Source organism: Corvus cornix, chromosome 1 (genome assembly GCF_000738735.6).
Source record: "Corvus cornix cornix isolate S_Up_H32 chromosome 1, ASM73873v5, whole genome shotgun sequence".
Lineage (NCBI taxonomy): Eukaryota > Metazoa > Chordata > Aves > Passeriformes > Corvidae > Corvus > Corvus cornix.
The window spans coordinates 12,440,771-12,465,151 of NC_046332.1; positions in this window are offsets into that span (position 1 = coordinate 12,440,771).

Sequence of the window (24,381 nt, forward strand, 5' to 3'; positions counted from 1 at the left end):
CTAAAAATGTCTAGTGTTTCATATAAGCCTCTGCAGCCTTCAATAACCTCAGTGACACATTGCAGCACCCCAGCATCACATTCTTTACAAGTATTCTCAGAAGCCAAGTATTTGCTTACACACTCCATGTGCTCTGCATGATTCTTCTATGGTGCTTCTTTACACTTCAGCTGATTTCATTAGTATTCTCTGATATAATCATCAATTTTGGCACAAAGTGTTTTAATTCTTTCATTATATTTACTTGGGATTTTTTTCCCCCCCTATCTGTTCATTGTTATCAATCCCTTTGACTCTGCTTCACAGTTTAATTCCTGGAGTACATTAAGAATTCTGATGGAGGGACAAGCAAAAGGTTGCTTTGTTTTGTTTGTTTTGTCTCTTTTTAATAAAAATATATCTACAGTCTTTTATTTGAAGCTGGAGATAAGTTGAGAACTAATCTCAAATTTGAAAATTAAGTAAGTTTGTATATGTAGAGGCAAATATACAGTTTATAGCGGGCTAATTTCTGTTATGCACTCTTGCTATAGACATTATAGTCCCACATCACTGGGCATTTTATACCTAGAATTTGTTTAAAAAATCCAACTTTACATCAGTTCATATAGTTTCACATTGGATACATACTAGAACATTGGAAAAAATTAAATGTATTACAGGATATAGCTGACAGCAGACTGTTTGTTAGGAGTGAAAATCCACTTTCTAATGATACATAAAGCTAAGGTTGTTTTCACATTTAGTTTGTGAGTAAACTTTGAATTGATACATGGGTCACCTCAGCTGCTTGTTCGTAGACTTATAAGAATCATTCCTTGTTGTCTGCTTGAGCTAAAGCCCATATGGATTCTTTTAATGTATTATCTTGACCTTTAATCATATAATTTTCAAAGCATTTTTGCATAATTGTCCCATCTGGGTTATAAATTGGATGATTGGTGTTTTGCTGTGTTACCAGGCGTCTGATAACTGACCGATTCACAGCTTGACTTGTAGTAGTGCAGCCTCTCAAGAGGTCAGGATTTCTTTTTTTTTTCTTTTTTTACTAATATTGATGATGTTTTAATTTTGAAATATGAGACACTGAACTGTGAACAGTGCAACCTGTTTATTCCCATTTTTTCCTTCAGCACTGCTGTTTTTGTAAGTAATACAATACACCTTATTTTCTGGATGTGCAATGATTTGCTTTTTTAGTTTTGCCTGGAAGTGGGGTTTTTTTGTTTCTGTTTTTTTTTTTTTTTTTTGTGACAGAATTCACAAAATCAATGCATTTGAAATAAATAGGTGCTATTTGTATACACTTCTTAAAAAGTCATAGCTCTATGTATTTCTGGCTAAGCTGTGACAGGACCCTAAGTTGAGCCTGCCTGCCAAAAGTGTATCAATTGAAATTTTTCTCTTAAAGGCAATGCCCCCCAAATATTTTTAATCTGAAAATCTATCTAAGCAGAAGCTAAAAAAATGGACTTTTCGAAATAAAATTGCTAATCAAAATGGGTAAAAATAAAAGAGTATAAACAAATCTTCACAACACACTTGTCCAGCTTTCAGCTGGGATAGCATTGTTTTCTTCCTAGTACCTGTAGCAGTGCAGTGGCTTTGATTTAAGATGAGGATAATGTTGATAATACCTCAATGCTTTTGTTGTTGAGGAACAGTGTTTACCCCAAGTCAAGGATGTTCTGTTTTATCCCACCCTGCCAGTGAGTGGGCTGGGGGTGCAGAAGGAGTTGTGAGGGGACACAGCTGGGACAGCTGATCCGAAGTGACCAGAGGGCTATTCCAGACCACGTGGCATCATGCTGAATGATAGCCCTGGGGAGAGCTGCCTGGGGGGTGGTGACTCCCTGCTCGGAGACAGGCTCATTATCTGACAGTGGGCGGTGATTAGTTTCATTGTTCATCAATTGTTTTGTATATTCTTTTATCATTATTTTCCCTTTCTTAACTGTCTTTATCTCAGCCCATGAGATTGTTTTTCTCTTATTCTCTGCTCCATTGCCCGGGGGAGAGTGAAAAAATGGCTATGTAGTGTTTAGACACAACCAGTCCTTTTTGTCACCCAACACGCAGCAGGAAGGGTAGAGATAATGACAGATCTAACCAGCTTATGTTAGAACAAATTTGCTATAAGCATTCATTATTTTAGTTTAATAATCTGTGGTCATGATGTTTATTTATTTGCTCTCAGAGTTGTGCTTGTTCTCAGAATCACGTTATGTAAGACTTGCTCTTTATCACCTCCAGGGCCTGGATTAGGGTTATTGTTTTGCTGTACTGTGTGTGTAACACTGGTTTACAGTGTGATAAAATTACTAGTCATGAGACTAATCTGGTATTTGTACTCAGCACTGATGCCATCCCTCTGCTTCAGGAACCAATTTATAGCAGAAACAAGGAGGGACATTTTTTGCCTCTCCTTCCTCTTCACCTCCTCCAAGCTAATTAAAATAACTCCTGAAAATTTTGAATATCCTTGGGATGTTCCTAGTGCTATGTCTCATGAATGTGTATCAGATCTTGTTTAAGGTTAAGCAATAACACCCAGAGATCTGCCCCAAGGCCAGATAATTTTAAGTGTCAGGGTGTGTGGTACAATTTGGACAAGTACTTACAACAGGGGGCACCTCCAGTGTTTTGTCATGTCGTCCCTAAACAAATGCAGAATCTGGAAAAAACCAGCAATTTTTTAAAAGTGTGCTGTCACCTCTGTCAATTCCAGAGACACAGAAATTTCTGCAAAATGCCCAGGCCTACTGAGCCCGTGGTTTTACCTGTGTGACCACAAAGAGAACGTAAGGAGGCGGGATGGAAAGCCTAACTCTATCCTAGAGTCACTGGTACGTGAGTTGCAAAGAAAAATAATCACAAAAGGGGTCTCTTCCACAAAATCTGCTGCTTCAGATCCCTGTGGACTGTTCCCCACAGACAGTTCCCCAGAGTAGAAGAGCTGATTTTACTTCTGATCTTAATAAAGGGACTTAGGTGTATTTATAAGAAGTGAGTAACAAATGTTATGATCAGGACTAGAGGGGTCCTGCTTCAGTCAACTGGAAAAGGTCAACCGTGTTTCCTGGACTGTGTGGATCCAATGGCCTGGCACATCAGACCCACAGGAACATAAGGCTCTAGACAATGCCAATGAGATCAAGCTGTGCAGGGGCAGAACCCAACTGTATTTCTGGAATGACAGGAACAGCAGACTCTGTTGGAGATTAAAATCAGCCTGCCCATAAATGAATGGCTGAAACATCCTATAGTGACTGGCCCAGAGACTGTGTATCCTTGGCATAGAACACCTCAGGAGAGGGTCCTTCAAGGACCCAGAAGGGCATTATACCTGTAATCATTGGCTCCCAAAGGTGGAAACACAGCCCTGCTGTCTCCTATGGACTGATCCAGAGTGCAGTGGAACAGGGCAAACATCCAGAACACCTGATTTACATCACTCTATGGTGCAACACAGCAGAAATTTTTGAAAAAGGGAAAGAAATAATCCAAATCCTTCTGGAAGCTGGTTTTGACATGAAACAGAAAAATCTGGGAGGAAGGAGAGCCATATAGTCCAAAGGGATATGCCCATACCACATAGCATCATGCCAAGCAATAAACCTGGAGAAGTCAGCAGGGGGGTGGCAGTTCACTGTCTGGGGAAGGGCTGGGCATCGATCCCCCAATGGGGAGCAATTGCATTGTGCTCCACTTGGTTTGTGTATTCCTGTACCAGTATTATTATTTTCCCTTCCTGTGCTGTCCTACTTACCTTATTTTCTTGATTCTCTCCCTCTCACACTGTGGGGAGTGAGCGCAGCATTCAGCTGTCTGCAGGGTTAAACCACAAGAGCACTGCTTCTTTTCCCTCAGCATTCTGCTGTTAGTAATACAGGATTTTCTGGGTTGAAGAAACTTGCAAAGATAGTGGATGTCTTTTTCTGCCTAGAGCCTAGTTGTGTGTCTGCTCTCTGCTATCCTATCCCTTGTCAGGTCAGTGTTCTGTCCCTTCTCTTTAACTGTGTATAGAGACTGGAGCTTGACACTTTTTAAAAAATAATTCTTTCTTTCCCCACAGTTTTTCATTGTACCTGCTAGCTACCTGCAGGAGCTTTTTTTCTGTAAATTTTATAAACATAACAGTTTATTCTCTTTTTTTTTTTTTTAATTAAAATCACCATTTAATAGCACAGGCTAATTATGCTCTGAAAAAAATGGATAAATTTCCCATAACTAGCTCAATGACCAGAAGAAAAAGATCCCATGATCTGGAATCATTCTAGATTTATGTTAAAGAAAAAAATCAGTTATGTAGGGATACTTCTACTTTGTGTGCAGACAACTGGTATTTGAATTCCAGCATAACAGCTTTGAAAATATTTTTTCATTAAAAAATTAACAGTAAATTTCAATTTATTTGATCAAATACATTTAATTTATTTTTATATTAATTGTATTTTACACATCTTTGGTTTCTCCATGCACAATCCACAGTAAAAGACTAATAACTGTTTCTATGATTGTTTACAAATAGGACTGCCTGGGGTTTAGGAAAAATGCATTCATATGTCAGACTGTGCTGTTTAAGACTTTAATGGACTGTGTATCGTTTCATGGCTGTTCAGTGGTTGAAGAACTTCATTTTATTTGGGAGGGGGTGGGTATTTAACATAAATCACATTTGGAAATTAATTTTGATACATTTTGTTGTTTGTTTATGAGCAACAATTTTATTTAGCCCCATGCTGTGCTTTGAGGATATTTCTGGTTTAGGAACACTTACCATAGAGTACAAGCAAGTAGTGCACATAGTTCTACATCTCTTTTAATTGGGCAATAATTTGATGGTGCTGTATGTATTTATGCATTCCCACCTTTCTTTCCAGTTAGGGCATCAGAACACTGGGCTTTGTGAATCTGTCACTCAAAAACCACTGTTTTTTTCTGAATTCGAATTGGTAGTGTCATATCAGCAATGGATTTAGCTTAGGTTGCTTTCTGTCTAGCCATGCTTGGAACTTTTTCCTAGCTATTCACAAAGGGGTACACCATGCAGTTCAGAGATTGCAGTGCTGAAACAGATATAATATGATTTATTAACTGGCCTATTATCTATCTTAATACATTTAAGAAAGAAAGCAAACAAATAGAACTATTGGATTTTTTAACACTTAAAAGTCATTTGCTCAAATATGTTTACTGCACAAGATGGTTGTGTCACAGTTCTATACAGATCCCCCTCAATACCAACATTTTAATGATTCTCAGTGTATGGATAACTGCAACAGGGCCCAGAGCACACCCCACCTCCTGTTAGTGCATCCCCTTCCTCAAATTGTCCATCAAATAGCACAGGATGTATTGCTAGGGGTGCCTTTGTTTATATAAAACCTTCAATGGCTTTTATTCCAGACATTGTTACTACCCCAAGTGTCCTACTTCACTTCTATCCCCTCTTCAGAGATGGTGTTGTTGCTGCTGCCTTACATCTTCCTGCAGTGCTGCATCCAGCTCTGGGAGCCCAGCACAGCAAGGACAGGGACCTGTTGGAGCCAGGCCAGAGGAGGCCACCAAGGTGATCAGAGGGCTGGAGCACCTTGGCCTCTCCGAGCAAATGCTGGGAAAACTGGGATTGTTCAGCCTGGAACAGAGAAGGCTTCAGGGTGACCTAATTGTGTCCTTCCAGTACCTGAGGGGAGCCCACAAAACAAGATGGTGAGACTATTTACAAGGGCCTGGAGTGACAGGACAAGGTGGAATGGCTTCAAACTGAAAGAGAGTAAGTTTAGATCAGATATTAGGAAGAAATTTTTTCCTTTGAGGGTGGTGAGGCCCTGGCACAGATTGCCCAGGGAACCTGTGCCTGTCCCATCCTTGGAAAAGTTCAAGGCCAGGTTGGATGGAGCTCTGAGCAACCTGGAATTGTGGAAGGTGTCCCTGCCCATGGTAGGGGGTTGGAACTGAGTAATTTCTAAGGCCCCTTGGTATCTAGGATCCAGGCATTCTATGATTCTATGATGTGGAACAGAATAATTGGAAGTTTCCCATTCTGTGTGAAATGTAATAGGTCTGTGTGAAATGTAATAGGTCTACCTATAATTTTAAAAGTAATTCTATTTTTGTAGATATGTACTTAGTATTTTCTTGTGATTGTCATCTTAGGAGGCTAAAAAAAGTAATTTAAAGCAGTTCCAGAAAATATACTGTGACTTGATAAAAGGCACTTCTTAATAACATTACTGAAGTAGAGGCCATTGTTTCAGAAAAGCATTACTCTTATTACTGTCCTATATAATTTTAACCAAAAAATGTGGCATAGAGCTAACGGGTTGGTGATGATAAATTTATTCCTAAAACTTTTTCAGAGTACTTTATGAACCTTTCTATGTAATGTCCTGAAACCTTTAAAAAGATATATTACTTATTGGAAGTTCAGGATTACTAAGTCTTCAAGATGGGTGAGTAATTACTGAAAATTTATAACAGCCAACATACTGCTGTGGAGACACTGGCATTACTTTTCCTTTAAAATTAACAGCTCATATGCAGTTGCTTCGATTCCTCTGTTAGTAAGACATCAGTTTCAAAACACAAACGTGGTTTTTAGCCATTCAATCATTTTTACGGGTGAGTTTGCAGAACCACGTGGTGGAGCTGTTGAATAAATTTGGGTTCTCACAGCATCGTCCTGGGTGAGCCCTGGGTGTTAGAGCTGCTGTCACTCCTGTTATCTCTGTGTGTGAACCCGCCTCCTCACGTCTATTGGGGATAACAGGGGGCCTGAATGCAGAGACAGATGTTGACAGTTCTTTCAGAAACAGGTTCAGAGGCAGAGAAAAACAAAATGAAATAAATGCAGTCCAGGCCAATCTATCAGTCCAGAATGCAGCTTCCTATCAAATGTACAAAATATAATGTTGTCATTGATGATTTTGTCTTTTTTTCCCCTTATAGATCATATTTATAGTAAGTAGTAGTGCATCTTTCTTCAAAATACATTAATTTGGTTTTGAATGGAGATAACATCTTTGACACAGATGTGTGTTCATCATCTAACGTGATAAGCAGATAATGTAGTTCAATAAGACAAATACTTTTGGTTCATTTAGGATGGCCCAAATATTTTTCCTATTACTATTCCACTATTTAATTTACTACTTAGATTTGACATAAGCCTGGATTATGTTTAGAGCTATTTTGGGGAGGCTGCAAAGAAACCTCAAGCACCCACAAGAAATTCACAATTTCCTGAATAATGATTGAATCTTTGAGCCTCTGAGATCACATGTGCTTTAGGAGAGATGAGTGAATAATAGCAAAGCAGCCATCTGGCTGATGGTGGAAGCTTCAGGAGTCCCTGTGTTTGCACGATTTGTGTCTATTCTTTGGAGTAATAAAAGGCAATATCAGAATCAGTTTGCGTAGTCTGTTCTCTTTTCAGTGTACTGGTTTGATGTATATTTGTGAGCTAGAACATGGAAGAATTCTCATAAAGCAGTCAAAGGAGGCAAAGCCAGAAATTTATGTGTAAACACAGCATGGTGTGAAATTACCAATGGACTGCTCTGCCTGCAGCCAGAAATCTTTGTCTTGGATCAGTAAGAACTACAATCCTCATGTCCGTTTGTCTCCTGCCAAATCAAATGCCTCTCTGTGAGACATTCCAAATACTGCTGCTGACAAAGATCTTTCTTTCTTAATTTTAAAATCATGACAACATATTTTTAATGCAAATATATTAAACCAGTAATATTTCTAGGAATTTTACTTGCTGTATTACTGTTCCCTGTTTCTATTTACATGTATCAGACTTCAGATTTTCCCTAAAATTGCAAATTTGAAGCATTAGCTATACTTACATTCCCGAGTTCTGACAGTACAATTAATACCAGATGGTATTACGACTTGACATGGTAAGTAGGTTTATATCAGATGTTGTGCACATACAAAAACATAATTACTGACCCTTTAAATTTTATGTTCACTGTTAGAAAAGAGCTAAACTCTTGCAGCTGATCTTTCTTTTGTATACTTGGCCCACATTCTAATGCCAAATCAGTGTGACTCCATTTGTCTCCCTGGTATTGTTTTAGGTGCCTGTTAACATAACCTGCGCTGACTTGAGCTATTATCATCATAGAACAATGGACAGCTAATTTACTAGCTGTTCAAGACACAATACCCAAACCAAAATGATTTCAAGGAACTACAACAATTTTGCATTCTTTTACATGTCATTTTATACCCCTATAGAAGGCTAAATAATTTTTATATAAATAGGTTTACTATTCTGAGAGAGTTTAAAATCTTTTGAAGCCACATACAGGTAAATAATGCAAATACGTTTCAATGCTGTATGAACTTTGATATATTGTCACATGGACCGCTGCTGTCCACTGCCCAGGCTGGCTCCAGCGGTGTGCAGCAGCAGTGGGGAGCAGCCAGAGGCACGGAGCTTTAGAGCTGCTCCTCTGAAGCCTCTGCTCTACCCTGCAGAGCACCAGCTCCAGACACTGTAGCAGCCAGCAGCCCCCGACGAAGGGAGAGATAAAGAGTAGTGACGAGGCTTGCCCGGAGGGCTAATCCAACTTTATTGAAGAGTATCCACAGAGGACAAGCCCCGCCTGCAACATGCCCATGCCTTACAAAGGGGGGGTGAACAAGGGGAGTAAACCAACTAGGGACCAAGAAGCGGATTAGGAGGGAGGGATGCTGAAGGGATGGACTCACATCTGGTCCAATGGTCTTGGTGGGTGGAGGGAGAGGGGTCACATGTCCCAATGGGGCGTCGAGGTTTAGGGAATGTCCAAGAGGGGAGGTATCCGAGGGGGCAGGATCTCGGGGGACTGACGGGGGCCATATAAGGGTAATTAGGGAGGGCTCAGGCGGTGGACACCGAACCTTCGGGAACAACAGGAGGGGTTTGGGTGATTGATAGGGAAAGAGCCAGAACAAGGGGAGGAGAACAACCATATAGGGAGCACCAGGGGAGCGGCTTGGGTCTGGGGCAAACCAACTGGGAGTAAGAGTGGGGAAGATAGGGATGAACCACTGGGGTACAAAAAACATATGAAAATACAGTAAAAACCTCACATCACCACAATATATGTTAGTTGAAAGCTGGTATACAAACCAATTTATGCCTCAAATCAACTTACAACCTGAACCCAGAGCAGTTCATAGACCTGTAAATATGGTTTTGCCACTGCCAGGGGCAGCTTCAGGCTGTGGTGAGCCCCAGTGGGGAAGGGACTGGCAGCCCTAGGCAGTCCTAGCTGGACAAGCAACCCCCAGAGATCTGGGGGGATCTCTATGGCAGCTTTCTTCTCCTCCCTGGTAGCAGGGGGAAGGAAGCAGGTGAGAATGGAAAAATGTATAAAAAGAAATCCAAGGCAACCCCAGGACTGAGAAGAAAGTCAGCCCACCAGCAGCATCAGCTCCTTCTAGTGAAGACTTCAGGACTTGTCTCCACCCTGTCCTGGCCCACGTTCTTGAGGAGGATTTCAATGTTGACTGTGAAATCCAAAGGGACACTGAAGGAGTAACCCCAACATGAGGGGTAGATTGTCGGTTGAGGGCTGTTTTTTAGTATAACATTTAAGCTGTATTATTACTTAGGCTTTTCTGTATTCTGATACTTCTCATTATGGAAGTAGTAACACATCAGTTGTGTTACTTGATTCTACACCCATGGTCTGTTACCTATTGATTGTAACAGAAGTTTGGTATAATAAGCTGAACCAAATTAGAAATTCACTGCAAATGTCATTGATTTTGCCTCTACGACAGTGCTAGAAAGGTTTGATTTGGAACCCTTCCCCTAAGACTATGGTACCTCCCTGGTGAAGTTTCAAGATTTTTCCATATTTTCACAAGCCAAACTGAAAAACTTACTTGCCCATACGGTTATATTCTAAACAAGTCTGTAAAAGTGGCACCAAAAAGTCTCAAGGATTTTTTTCCCAAGGATTTTTTTTTCAGTTATCATATCAGCAAAAGTGTACAGGCACTATTGAATGACCAGATCCTGCAGAACACAACATTGTCAAAATGCAGGTGTCTCACATGAGTGTTTAACAAGCAGGCTACGTATCTGTGTATCCATATTGTGTATTTGTGATGACTTTCAAAATTAATTTTGCTTATGGTGGCATATCTGCAACAGAAGGGAGCTGGAGAGAGATTCCTTCTTAGACTTCTAGACTGCTGAGCAATGTATCCTCACTGGTTAGATTTGAATATGGGTTGCTTGGAAGGAGGCAATTTCAGAGAGCATTTCAAGTCCAGATAGAGGGTCTCTCCCTGGCACACACATAAAACACACATGTACACATGGCTGGTCACACAGATGACCAAAGAGAGAAAACACAGCACTTGGCACAAGCACAAACTGCACCAATGGCCTCATCCTGTGTCTTTCTTTGTCTGAACAGAAGGAAGTTCATTTAGTGGGAAATATATTCACAAGTACGACAGGGTTTCCTCCTGAAGCTGGCCTAACACATGTGGTCCATACAGCATCCTTAGTCCCTCTAACAGGTGTCAGCAGAACAAATAAGCCCCCAGAGTCCTGCAGCCCAGCTGGCTGCTGGTGCAGACACTGTTTGCAAATAGACACAGACACAGACACAGTGTTGATTCCTCCCATAACTCAGCTTAGACACTCAGTGCACCCAGTGACTGGCCCTGAATCCTCTTGTCTCTGGTTACTTCCTGCAGAGAGGCACACCTAGAGGTTTCCATCAATCCCCACACTCCACAACTTCTTTGGAGACAGCCTGAAACACTTTGTCCATTTAGTAGCTCATTCCTTCAGGCTTCATCTCTTTCCCAGGGACACACACAGCTGGCTTCTAAGCCACTTGCCTTTTGCCCCAGCTAACCTGGCTGTGTACTGATTGGTAAACACACAAACACAGCTCTGGTCATTCCAGCTGCCAGCATCACATGCATCTGGGACACTGTGACCCGCAGCTCAGCTCCAGTTAGTGGCACCCACACTGCCATACAGTACACACAGAATAGAAAGCCTCTCATTCAGGGAAATCCTTAGAAATGAAATTTAAAGACAGAATAGCACAGACTGCACTGATCAGGCACAGGGCACAGCCACAAAAGGGAATTAACCAATATCCACTTACTCACAGCAAGTTCCTCGATCACCTAATCCATCTATTTTCCCATGATTTATCCTCCAAGAGCTATCTTGATCCCTCCTTGTAGGCGATTGAGCTTGCCTGGACAGCCCATGCCCACTGAGCTACTCTATCACTGCCCTCTTCGGCAGGACAGGGTGGGGGGAAACAATAGGATGGAAAAGACTTCGTTGGTCAAGAGGAATAAATTTAATAAAGCAAAAAGAAAGGATGCACACATGGAAGAAAAAGGAGACAAAAGATTTTATTCTCTCCTTCCTTTTGCAGGCAATGTCCAGACACTTCCCAGGATGCAGGGCTTCATCACACGAAGTGGTTTCGGAAGGCAAACATTGTAAATAATGAATGCCCCCCTCTTCCCTCCTCCTTTCTGTTTGCTTTTATTACCAAACAGGCATCCTGTGGTATGGAATATCCCTTTGGCCAGTTTTGGCCGGTTGTCCTTGCTAGGTTGCCTCCCAAGATCTTGCCCAGACCCAGCCTACTCGTGCGTGTGAGGGGGAATGCTGGCCTTGATGGGAGCACTGCCCAGTAGCAGCCAAAATAATTGTGTGTTCTCAACACCATTCTACCCGCAGATACAAAGCCCAGCACTGTGAGGGCTACTATAGGGAAAATTATCTCCATTCAGCCAGAATTACAAAAAACTTCCATTTCCCTGCCTTTGGCTTCTCCACTAAACACAAAATCATAGAGTGGTTTGGCTTGGAACTGACCTTTAAAATCATCTATTCCAACCACCCTGTTGTGGTTTTTTTTCCAGCACAACTGAAACAAGGAGTCTTTTTCTAAGTGACCATTGTTATCCAATCTAGTTCAGAATGGCATTGTGTCCTGCAATGTAAGTAAAGTAAGGGTGATTCCCTAGGATACTCACAAGAAAAAGGAGAAAAGGAAGCAAAGAACCTACCAAAGAAGCATTTATGAGGCTGTTGTGGTTACGTGGATTTCTGTCTCCCAGTATGGACTTGTGTTTGCAAGTATAAAGTACTACTTATACTTTGTGTAAAGCAGGAAACAACAAAAGAATTTTTCAGTCATGGAGAGGTTTATTATTTTGCTGCTTTTTTTAATTAAAGGTTTTGGCAGGAGGGTTGTTTTGTTCTGTTGGTTTTGGGTTGATTGTTTTTTTTAAGGCTTGCAAAGTCAATTTCAAAAGTGCAAATTAATTTCTATTTTAATTAGATATGTAATTAAACAGCAGTATTATTACTTTAATTTGCTTATTTTTTGAGTTGTCTTGCCAGCATTCAATGAAAACACAACCCTTAAAGGAGCAAAAATGACTTGTAGTTAGCAACATGTAACATTTGCAAAGAAATATAGCAAGTAGAGGTAAAAGAGAGAGGCTGGAAATAAGATCAGCTTTTCTGTGATTTGCTTTTTAGGTAAACTGCACAATGAAATGACACAGTGGTCATGATAAAACTCAGCACCCACGTGTGATCATTGTTATAAAGCAAAAAACAAACATACTAAATGAAGTTCTGAGAGCAGCAAGAGAAGACTGGGGAGGTAGAGTTTATGAGGAAAAACAAAAAATAAAATTTGACTTTAACTTGGAACAAGGTGGTAAGAAAAGAGTTAAATTCTGTCAACTAGTCATTTAGTTGTGAATTTAATGGAGAATTTCAGTAAGCATTTGAAAAATAAGAATATTTGAAGAAAGTAATAGAGAATAATTCAGTTTAACTACATTTGAATAAATTTTATGGTGTTAGTTTTATGATTTACTATTTTTTGTTGTCTATGCTTAATAAAATAACACCTGCATCTTTTATCAGTTTTCATATAATAGCTCAGCTTTTTGATGGATGTTTATTTTTAAGACCTTTCTTTTTCTGTTTTGTTTTTTTTTTTTCTTATAGTGTGCTATTCTAATTCAAGGGAGTCCCATCTTTATTTTTCTAGGTATTATTTAAAATGTCTGTCCAAAAGTCCACAAGTAATTCCATTTGTTTCAATTGACTTTATATTGGCAAGCAATACCAATGCAAAAAGTTCTAGAAAGCTTGGGGAAGGTTTGGGTCTTTTTTTCAGTTTTTGTTAGTAGGAACAGAGTCACTTTTTCTAAGATTATCTGTTCTTCATTGCAGGCACTTTATAAGATGCTTAAAAGAAACTAAAGACAAAGAGAAGGTAAACATGGAAGTGTTCCTGACAGGAGCAGTCAGTTCACCTGTGGTGTACTTCTCATCTTCCACAGTCAAACATCAAAAGCAGCTCAACAAAATTTCCACAGCAATTTTAAGTACCCTCTGCGGAAATAGACACCTTCTGCACTGCTCCTTTCATGACAGGGAGTAAAAGAACTGAATTCATTAATTCCCAATTTACCTCTGTAAGAATAACAACCATGTCAGATACATTCAGCTAAACATAACAGATTAATTTTCTGGTGTTATACAAGAATTCAATATAGAAAGAAATTTTACAGAAAATAATTTGTTTCTAACTTTAGTATTTCCTGGTTTCATATGTCTGCATGCAAGGCTCCATGCTGTTGTTCTGTGTCATGTCTTCTGTATATGACCAAAGGTTCTGAATCCCTCTCATACTGGATAATGCCTTTAATTTTCCTAGGGGGCAAAGAAGATTTTAATTAGAATTAATTTTTTATTGTTGCTTGTTAATAAAAATTGCAGTCATTAATAAAACAACTCTTATGTCGCTCTTAGTAAGAATCATCATATGTGATTTCCATTCCTTTTACAAATGTGGTGCACAACACACAAAGTAATTTTAATGCTGTCCAGGCAAAGAATGTTTCTTGTTATAATCCAGAACAACAACAAAAAAAAATTCCTCAGAATAACATAACTGTTAGTAATCTAAAAAATCAAGGATGAAAGTAAACTGGCAGCAGATCAGTTTGAGAGGGTTATGATGGTTATAATATAGAAATAACATGAAAATAATTATGAGACTTTTCAAAAGTGTTTGGAATCATCTCTTTTTTCTGAGTTCAAGAGGAAAAAATCTGTTTGATGATGAATAACTTCTAAATGACAGATTTGAGGGACAGTATGAACAGTTCATTTTTTAATGTTAGTTTTGTACAGACTACGTACACACAGACATACACATAGTTTTACAAAACACAGCCACACATTTACATTATTAGGGACTAACTTCTAGGAGACACTGTATACCCTTTGCTCTTGCAAAGCTGCACATCACAGAAAGTATTTGACATAAGTTAAAAAATCTGTCCTCAAAACATATGTAGGTGACATACTGACACCTGCACTAAACAGCATTTCATTAAAAAAATAGGTCATAGTGAGTATGAATAAAGTCAGTAGATGTAGTTCATATTAATTAACCTATTCCAGCTGTAAAGAGTTTTCCATGTAATGCTCTAAAAGTATTTAGAAAAAGAAAGAGACAGAACTGACAGGGTGGTGATACTAAAACATAGGCTTGACAAGAAAGTCATAATGGAAAGCAGGAAAGTTTCTGTAAAATTCTCTGATACATCAAACTAATAACAAAATGTCATGAGGTGCAAATTAGCAACCAGAAATTTGAAGTAATTTTGCTACCCAAGATATGAAGCTTTACAGAAACTTAGGGCAGTCTGCTGGGAGGTTCTCTCACAAATCAGCAGCACATTCCACTTTGCTTATTTGGTCGAGACAAGTAATACTGTGGATGGAATAAATATTCATAAAATTATGTGAGTTTATTCCTACTTGAATAGGGAAGATACCCTTATTGTCTTGCATACTCTAAGTACAAACTTCTGTAGCTTCTCAGCTTCTGTAGCTGGGAAACCAGCCCTACAGGTTTCTATTTTTCCTTTAGCTCTGCCTGGCTCAATATTTTAAGTATTTTTAATACTTTTATAAAATATCTACAGAAAATAGTGGTAGTTTTTTCCAGCTAAGTAATCCTGTAAGTGGACCTCAGTCATTCAGTGGAGAGTTACAGTGAAGTTATCTTTCTCTGCTTATTCTAATGAGTCAGCTATGCTAACTGGCCTTAGACCCACTTCTGTTGTGTGTTCCACTGTAAATGTGTTGAACAGTGTTCATTTTCTTCTTATGGAATCTATTTTAAAGTTTTATCGTACTATATGATTTGCTGATAACAATTTGTATCTTATAAGACTTTTATTTGTTTTCCCCTTTTGTACATGCATACAAGAAAAAAGAAATATTATCTATTCATATCCTAATATCACTTGATTTGCTGTCACTTTTCATGACACTGTGCATTTTCCTCATCAAAACTGAAGCTCTTGAATTTTCATTAAAGTAAAGTTTGTATTTATCTTTGCTTTGGCTTCTTTTCTATCTTCTAGATCCATTTTTAGGTTTTTTTTCATCAAAAAATTTTACATGGAAGTCTCTCTTCTATTTTATGACTCTGAGTTTCTACATTGCTCTTTCGGTATATCATAGAATCATAGAATGGCCTAGGTTGGGAGGGACCTTAAAGATCACCCAGTTCCATCCCCGTGCCATGGGCAGGGACACTTTCCACCATTCCAGGTTGCTCAGAGCTGCATCCAACCTGGCCTTGAACTCTTGCAGGGATCCAGGGGCAGCCACAGGTTCCCTGGGCAACCTGTGCCAGGGCCTCACCACCCTCACAGCGAGGAATTTTTTCCTAATCTAACCCTTCTCTCTTTCAGTTTGAAGCCATTCACCCTTGTCCTGTCACTCCAGGCCCTTTTTTGTTGGCTCCCTTCAGGTACTGAAAGGCTGCAATGAGGTCCCCCCAACACCTTCTCTATTTCAGACTGAACAATCCCAATTCTCTCAGCCTTTCCTCATAGGAGAGGTGCTCCATCACTCTGATCATCTTGCTGTCCTCCTCTGGACTTGCTCCAACAGCCCTATGCCCCTCCGGTAATAACATTCATGGTACCAAACTTCGTGTTCAAAGATCCACAAAGACAGTGCAGTCTTGAAGATGACTTGAGTTTCATCTGTGAACTTGGTCAGCCACAAGTGAATGCTCCACCAGGGGCAAATGAACATAGACTGGTGTTAGAACTTTTAATAATTGTCCTTTTACCAATAGTTCTGTTATCACTAATCAATGCAGTAATTTTTCTGAATCTATGTTTGCCTAAAACCTGGTTACTTCCAATCAATTTCTCAACATGCATTTTAATGTCAGTGGTTTGGTTTTACATAAAACTGGCAGCAGGCTCATCTCTTAAGAAACATTATGACTGTTTTTTCCAGTAAGTCGACAAACCTTTTGTTTTCAACGGAAGGACAATAAATTCAGAATCTGCTCCTCTGAGAATGATTACTCTAAGACCACTTTTCAGTACTTTTGTGAAAGAACAGGAAAATAAGCAGCAATAACCACAACCTTTCTTCAGTTTGTAAAGGTTAATAGGTGGTTATAAATCCAATTTTCCATTTCAAAGGACAACAAAAGGCATCTTTGACTGATTATTTTAGAGGTTATGCAAAAGCTTAAATTAAACTGTCAAAGGAAGTATCCCCTTTCTCAGGGGTTTATGGGCAAGAGTAAAAGCCTGAGTAAATTCCTACAAGAAGCTCTCACTCACTGTACCCACGTTTGGGTTTTTTTTGCTAGACAGAAAATACCAATATTCAAATATGGTTAGTATTATGAATGCTGCAAAGAGAGCTCTTCCTGTAATAAGAGAATAGCTTTGAAACAGCGGCAGAAAAATTGCATGTTATGTCTGGACAGTGGACATTTGTATACAAAATATTTTTCTTCATTTTGTGGTATTATGATCTATAATTTATATATGTTTTATTTCTGTAATAATCAATTATGCCAGTAAGACGGATATAAAACTGAAATTCTTAAGGTTATCACTGTCCTACTGGGATAGACTTGTATGAAGTCACATATGCACTAAAACTCCCTTCTCTTCTCCACTTAAATGAAGCATTCCCTTTATATTAGCTCTCTCAAATATCTTCTATAAACTCTCAAAATGATTAATCTTGTAATCCTCTGCTTTCAAGAGTCTCAGTATACAGTGATGATCCTTATGCATATTAAATTATGAAGTATATCTAATTTGTAAAATTAACAAACTCTAATTCTTTTCTAAACAGTCATTCTGATTAATGTAGTACAATCTATACAAAAATCTAATCAAGACTGAAGTGATTATATAATCAAATCCATAAAAATCTTTTTATTATACAGTAATTAAACTTTAACTAATTTATTAATCCACATGTTTTTTAGATCTTCATATCTTTCAGGAATCCCACAGATAACTGTTGCTGTGACACTGCAATGTTTTTTGTTTACATGACACTAAGTTCATGTAGGCCTTCCAAGCTTCCAGTAATTCTGTCTCTTTGTGTTCTACAGATAATGTCTGGTCCTCAAAGGCAATGAGCCCGAACAAGCCTGATAAGAATTACGTGTTCAGGAACTCTGAATATCAGTGCGTTGGTTTCTCATATTAAAAATGAAAGAAATAGGATCTAGACAAATTTCTGTTATTCTCCCTATTTAACTTTTGTTTAAAAAGTTCAAAACTGCAGTAAAGCCCTGCAATAACTTCTCATGTTTTCCAGCTGGTAATTGACATTAGCAAGTCATGAGTATTCATAGGTGTTTCTGTTCTGGAGTACCCAAATATCAAAGCAAAAATGTACATAATTGCATTGGTCTTTAAAATATAAAAGACACTAGGAACTAAAAACTTCTTAAGTATTGCTTGCTCTGGAAAGTTATGGGAATTTTAGTTCTCCATCTCAGTCCTGCTGTGTACAGCAAAATACAATCCCACAATCTTAGAGCCATTTTAGCCCTCTTAGAGGTAAGAAATACCTACCCTGACAATTGTTGAATCTAATTAAGGCATCACATGCTGCAGAAATGATTTTCTGTGTAATTTAGCTAACAAAGTCAACAGATTTGTATTTATGAATAAATGAATTGTGACTTATTTCATGTGTTTTGCATTGGATAACATTTCTATTAAGTTTTATATATTAAAGCACTATATACCCAAGTATTTGAATAATATAAGGCACTGAGGGAAAATATATAAATCCCAGACACCATGTGGAAACAAACATACTAATAAAGGCATTTAAGCATGAAAAAAATATTCAATTCTTTACTTAAAATAAAAAAGATGGAGCACCGCACTTTACTATGAATTCCATCCATCATATCATTCCTTTAGACAGAATTTCTTAAGAAAACCTATGGGGATTTATGGCTGGACATCAGAAATATCATGCAGCTTATTCTTTGCATATCAAAGCTTTACAGAAACACAAAGGCATAACATACTCATAAAAGTATGAACTGCATAAAAATATCCACATGAATAAAGCAAGCACAAAGGATTTTTGTTATAGTGCAGAACTTTGGTAGTGGACAGTTAAGAAGGCAAAGAGAATAGGCTTTGTAAAGAGTAATTTGGTTTTAAACCTGAGCCAGAGCATACATGTGTGTGTATATTTGTGAGACTGCATAAGTGTATACAGTTTTACATTCATAAACAAAATGCAACAAAGATCTGTTAGAGTTATTGCATCTAGAAATAGATTAAAATTTAGGTTAAGATAACAGAGTTATATTCTAAAGACATTCTGTTTGTTTTGTTGCAATGAAGTTCAAACGGAATTGAAATAAAGTCCTTCTACCCTGAGCACATTTTTAACCAGTTCTGGTGGCTACACACATATCTATGTTACAGCTGATAATGTAAGATTGACAAGATATTGCAGTTCATTTTTACTTACATTCATGGCCTAAATTTAGCAATGATTGCACAAGTGTAATTAAAGGAAATTAAACCTGATAATACTAAAAGGCACTGATTGGTTTTATATAATTTTGAATTGCATTAAGAGAAAACATGCATTAAAAATTAAGGCTTAAAAATCTCTGTTAAAACCTATGCAGTTAAGACACTTACAAACAGTCATTTTGAATGATGGGTGAAATTCGCAGAAGAGCATGGTATCAGTAGAAAATTAACCAATAACATAAAAGTTGATTTCAATTTCCATTTTATGGTCTCATTGGTTAAAATACCGAGTGATATAAAAGTTATTTGGATTTATCTCACCCTTTAGAAAGCCATCTGCTACATGGATCTCCTACTGTGAACCACTTTTTTTAAGACCTCATAAGCTGAAACATGTTGTTTCTTCAGAGAGTTCTCACTGAAATGAAATCAAGTCATATGTTGGATCTATACAAGTTATCTATAGATAACACAAAGTTATATCCAAGAATATTCAAATAATGTGTTAAGGATTGAAAAGAAGTGGTATGGAAAGAAAATAATTTTTGGGTTCTTAAGTGCACTAGTAAGCCTTAAAGAGCCTAACCAGCTTCACCTGGGGCCTCCACATTCATCCATGGACAAGGAGGACTATTTAGGCTCAGTTCAGGGGTATTTGGTTCTTGTCTGAGCTGTGTGGGAGGTCAGCTGATGTTCATCCCAGTTATAGACATGATTATGCCCAGCCATGGAGCCCTTGGATCTGCAGCTTGGCTTTCCCTCAGCCCTTCTTCATGACCATGGGCACCCCCAGAGATCACCAGGTCACTCATTAGCATTATGTTCCCTTTTCATCTGGATTCTTGGTTGTCCCTGGCTCTCATCTGTGGGTATGTCCTGTTCTCCGCTGCTGCAGAACACGGCCTGGCCCCTCCCCTTCTGACTGCTCAGCTCCTGTCCTGTGGGGATCTGCTCCATGACAGTAACTCTATGGAAGAGTAATTAGATAATTAGTCAGCAAAGACCTTTTAAAGAACACTCACAGATATTTCAGAAGCAACTTCCATAGTCACAGGCAATCCATGAAAAAGTCTGGCAGTAGTGTTCTCACGTCTATGTTTTACATAAAATAAGATTCTCGTCTTGTTTAAGGACCTCCTGTGGAGTCTTTGTTTGGGACTTTGGCTCAGGGTCTATTTAGAAATAGGACAACTGAGAGCAGACTCTTTCCTCTAGTGACTCTGGAGTGGCCTCTATATTGATTGAGCTGAAAGAAATACCCAATCAATGAACTACGGGCTTTGAAACCAGTAACCTGGCAAATATATTTTAATTCAGAAAATTCAGTCTCCTCAGCATTACAATATTTTTTTTATGGTAGGACTAATATATTTTGCAATTTATAAAATTGTAATGTCTAATCTGCATGGTGGTTAGAATGGCAATAAGCTTATATCTGCAAAGGCTTACCTGATGTCTCTGTCTTTACTGACCTTATAGGGTTTTTTCAAGTTTCTCTTAATCTGTGAAGTATCCTTTGAACAGTATTTATTTGGGTATTTGTTCTCCTCTCACATTCTTTCTGAAACAGGTTATTTTTCTGAAGTTAACCTTGACTGTGACAGGCCCTATTGCTTTTGTTACAGGCCTTTGGTATCAGATTTCAGGGGCTTAATGGACACAAAAAGAGACTTTAATGAAAATTGCAATGGGCACATCTTACAGCCTTTCTGAATGGTGATAGATGTCTATAAAGTTAAGAGTATTAGGGGTTTCTGCAAAACTCCATCAAGATATTTTTCTGACAAGATGATCACACATTTTGATGCCTTTCATGTTCTGGCTGAGGTTATTCTATTGATATTTTTTATCTATGATCTCATCAATTAATTATCAGGTACTTCATCATAATCCACCTAGTTGTTTGAAATCTTTTTCTTTAAATTATAATTCTGTAAAAATGCAGGTTCTTGGCAGTACATTCCCTCAACTGCTATACCTCTGTTCTGTAGTTGAAATGTTACCTTTTAAAAAGTGGCTCTCTCATCATTCCCACCATTTCTCTTAAAATTCAGGCTTCAACAGAGAGTCAGTTCCAGCCTAAGACTATCACAACTAACAGTATTTTCTCTCTTTTCTGACCAGTTTAGGCACTCAGTTTAGGCACCAGTTTAGACCTCAGTAACTAAACTCTGCAGTCTCCAGCCAGCTGGGAAAATAAATGTCACTGGCAGGTAAGTAAAGCTCCTTTCTCTTACTGATCATTGCAGATATAAACTCTCCCTCTAGAGGAGGTCTGCTGGGTGATAGAAAACAAAATAAAGCATTGTCAATGCCTTTTGGCCCCTGAAGCTGGAACAAACAATGTAAACCCTTTAAAGTGTGAACTAGGTCCTCTCTTTCCTATCAGTGATGTCCCTCCTCAATTAAACAGTAATTTATTGTTTTAAAGAGAGTAACATTATCTGAAAACCCTTTCAGGGAAATTTTTTAGAAGTCAAAGAGAATAAAATCCCTTTCCGGCAACAATGTTTCTGTTTTCTTTTTAAGCCAGCAGAATTTTTTAAAGAAAGGAATTTATCTGCTTTGTGGTTAGCTTAGATAAAAAACATGCTATCCAAAGTTAAGCATTTAGTCAACCTTTGAGACTGAGAAAGAGCATATCACACAATTTTCTTTTGATATTACTGAGAAACCTAGAAATGTGGCTTGCTATGATTAATTAGTTTTTTCTTTATTTAGGGAAAAATATGATCAGGCTTAGGAAGCACTGTTGTTGGAAATTTTATTGAAAAATGCTTATTTCTGCTGGGAAAACAGAAACCTAAACGAAGTTGGACTTGGGATAATTTGCGAACACACAATCTGGGGGAGAACATAAAGGCTTCATTTTACTATATTTCAATAAAGACCATTGGAGCTATGCAGCAGTATTTCAAAATAATGGGTTGATTTAGACCAGGGTTTGTGCCAAATTCTCTTATCAGAGGCCTACTGGCAGAGGGAGTTCGTATGGTCAGTGAGCTTGTGCTTCTTATCATGCCAGACGCCAGCCGTGGCTGCTGCAGAGGAAGGGGCAGGAGCTGAGACATTCCACAGGAGAGAGAAATATTTCTTGCAGGCAGATTTGACTAGAGCAGATATTATCAATATTTTATCATTATTAAGGAGCTCTGCAAACAACGTCTGCCCGCCTCCAAGGCTGAATATTTTTTGGTGTGGGAGGTAGTTCTGCGATCAGAGAAGGAGCTGCCAGCAGAGGAGCTGTTATGTAGATAAGCAGGCAGCCTTAACTGTGCTGCTCCAATATCGTTATGGTTGGGCTCTGAATAAAACCTGCAAGAGTCTGACAAGAACTTTGGAAAGGGACTTTGCTCTGACAGAGACAGGAAAATATATTTGACAATGTTTTATGAAAGTGTCAGCATCAAACTAATAAGATTTCCCTACTTTTCCCTACTCTTTTGAATCAGTTTATTATTATTAACAGAGAATAGTCAATGAATGTAAAATTCTACTGTGACTGAAGAAACAACTTTGGTTACTTTTTGAGAGATTTTTTGCCATGTGCTCTGCCATGAAGTAAAGCTAGTAGAATAATAAATCCTCTCCAAACTGTTGCTTTCGACTCACCATTTATCTGATACTTGATCTGCAACACAGATGTGCAGCCGAAGTATAAGTTGTACCTTGTTGAGATAGATTCAGTAATGTTTTCAAATACTGTGAAACGTATTTGACTCATGTATATCCTGAGGATTCTAACCCTTTGAATACAAAAAATTAGATTTTTTTTCTCTCCTGCTTCTAACTTAAAGTTCCTACTAAGCTTCCATGACTTTTCTACCAGGGATCATGGCTCTCCTAATTCTGAATTGTAATTATTGAATGTTTTGATAAAGAATATACAAAAAACCATGCAAAAATGATCAGACAGCTAAACAACTTTTTAAAAAGTTTTTTTCAGATTTATACAACTGCAAAAATGGTCTTTTTTTTTTTAATTGGGGAAAAAAAAGTGATTTTTTTTTCTCCTAATATCCTACTGAGACCGGCTGACCTGTAAAAATTTGAAAAAAAAAAAAAAATGCATCCAGCCAGCTAAACAGAAACAGGATTCTGTTTAGGAAAAATACACAAGTCTCTTAAAACAAATCAGTGCTAAATTGACATACTATAGTGCTCTTCTGTAAAAAGAGCAGTGTGACTTATAGAAAAAAGGTAATGTGGTAAAAAACACAGTAAAAATATGAAGTTGATAGAGGATATTGACAAATGTGATTTTAGAAATCCATCAGATGAAGAGCAGAAATTAATGAAGTGCTTAAAGTCAATTTCTTCTAAAAGCCTATTGGTATTTTTATTTCCAAAAAATACAGGATGTATGTTCTTGCTTTAAAGAAAATGCATTTAATGGGCTTTTAATGATCTATGTATGGTTTTACATTTTGAATCTAACAAAGACTCAACATCTTACATAACAAATTTCACACTTTTATTATGAATAATTTAAAAAAGCAAGCCTATTGTTATTTCAAATAATTGTTACTCTCTGGTTCACCCTGTTTTATCAGGGAAATTGGTTAGAAGGTGTCCATTTCTCTAACACCAAACTTCCTTCTTGTCACTCTATTGTTTTACATGAAATGTAGCTTTTTCTTTGGCTTGGTGAGGAAGAAACTGAAAATACATTTGTACATCTTTATTTTTTGAAATGGATTCTCTGTGCTACTTGAAGTGACTTATAGGAATGTATAAAATGAGAATGGAAACCCCACAGTGCAAATAGAACTTCCTTTTCAAAAATGTGCTTTCAAAGTCTTCATGCCAAATGCATCCCTGGTGTAAATCAATTCCAGTAGCATTACGCCAGGGAACAATTCAGATTTTCCTCTCCATGTCAGTGACCCACTGGTAATATCAATCTATCTGCCATGCTACTTTCAATTGTGTTTCACTCACATTTACAGAATTAGTTGCACTTTATGGCAGAAAGTACTAAGATAGCCCTTTTTTTCACCAATACCTTCAGGAGTGAATGTAGTGTGAGTGAATTGCACCTCCTATTTATTTTTTCTCACGAGATGGAAGGAGCAGGTGTAAAAGATTTAATGAAGCAACAGCCAAGTTGCACAGGTCATTCGTGTGTAGAAAGGTATAAATTAGCTGGTTCTTAGGGGAAATTACCTTCTATGTTTACGATGTTGTCATTTATAAATTATCACTAAACTCCTGGGAAATAGCAGTTTGAAAGCTCAGAAAAGAAAACACCGAAATCCTTTTATATTTGCAGATATGTCAGAAAATAATGTCTGGAAGAACTTGTAATATAATAATAAACATTCAAGGGAAGCTTCATAGCCATAAATTTTGTTTGCTTTTGCAAAAGTTGGCTGAAATATACATACTGAAATCCTTTTTGTATAGATAGGATAAGTCTGTGGTCATTCGAGACCAGTTAACTACCTGACGTAAGTAAATCTGCCAAGTCATAATAGTTTTTGTAAGATGTTTTCTTACCCTCCT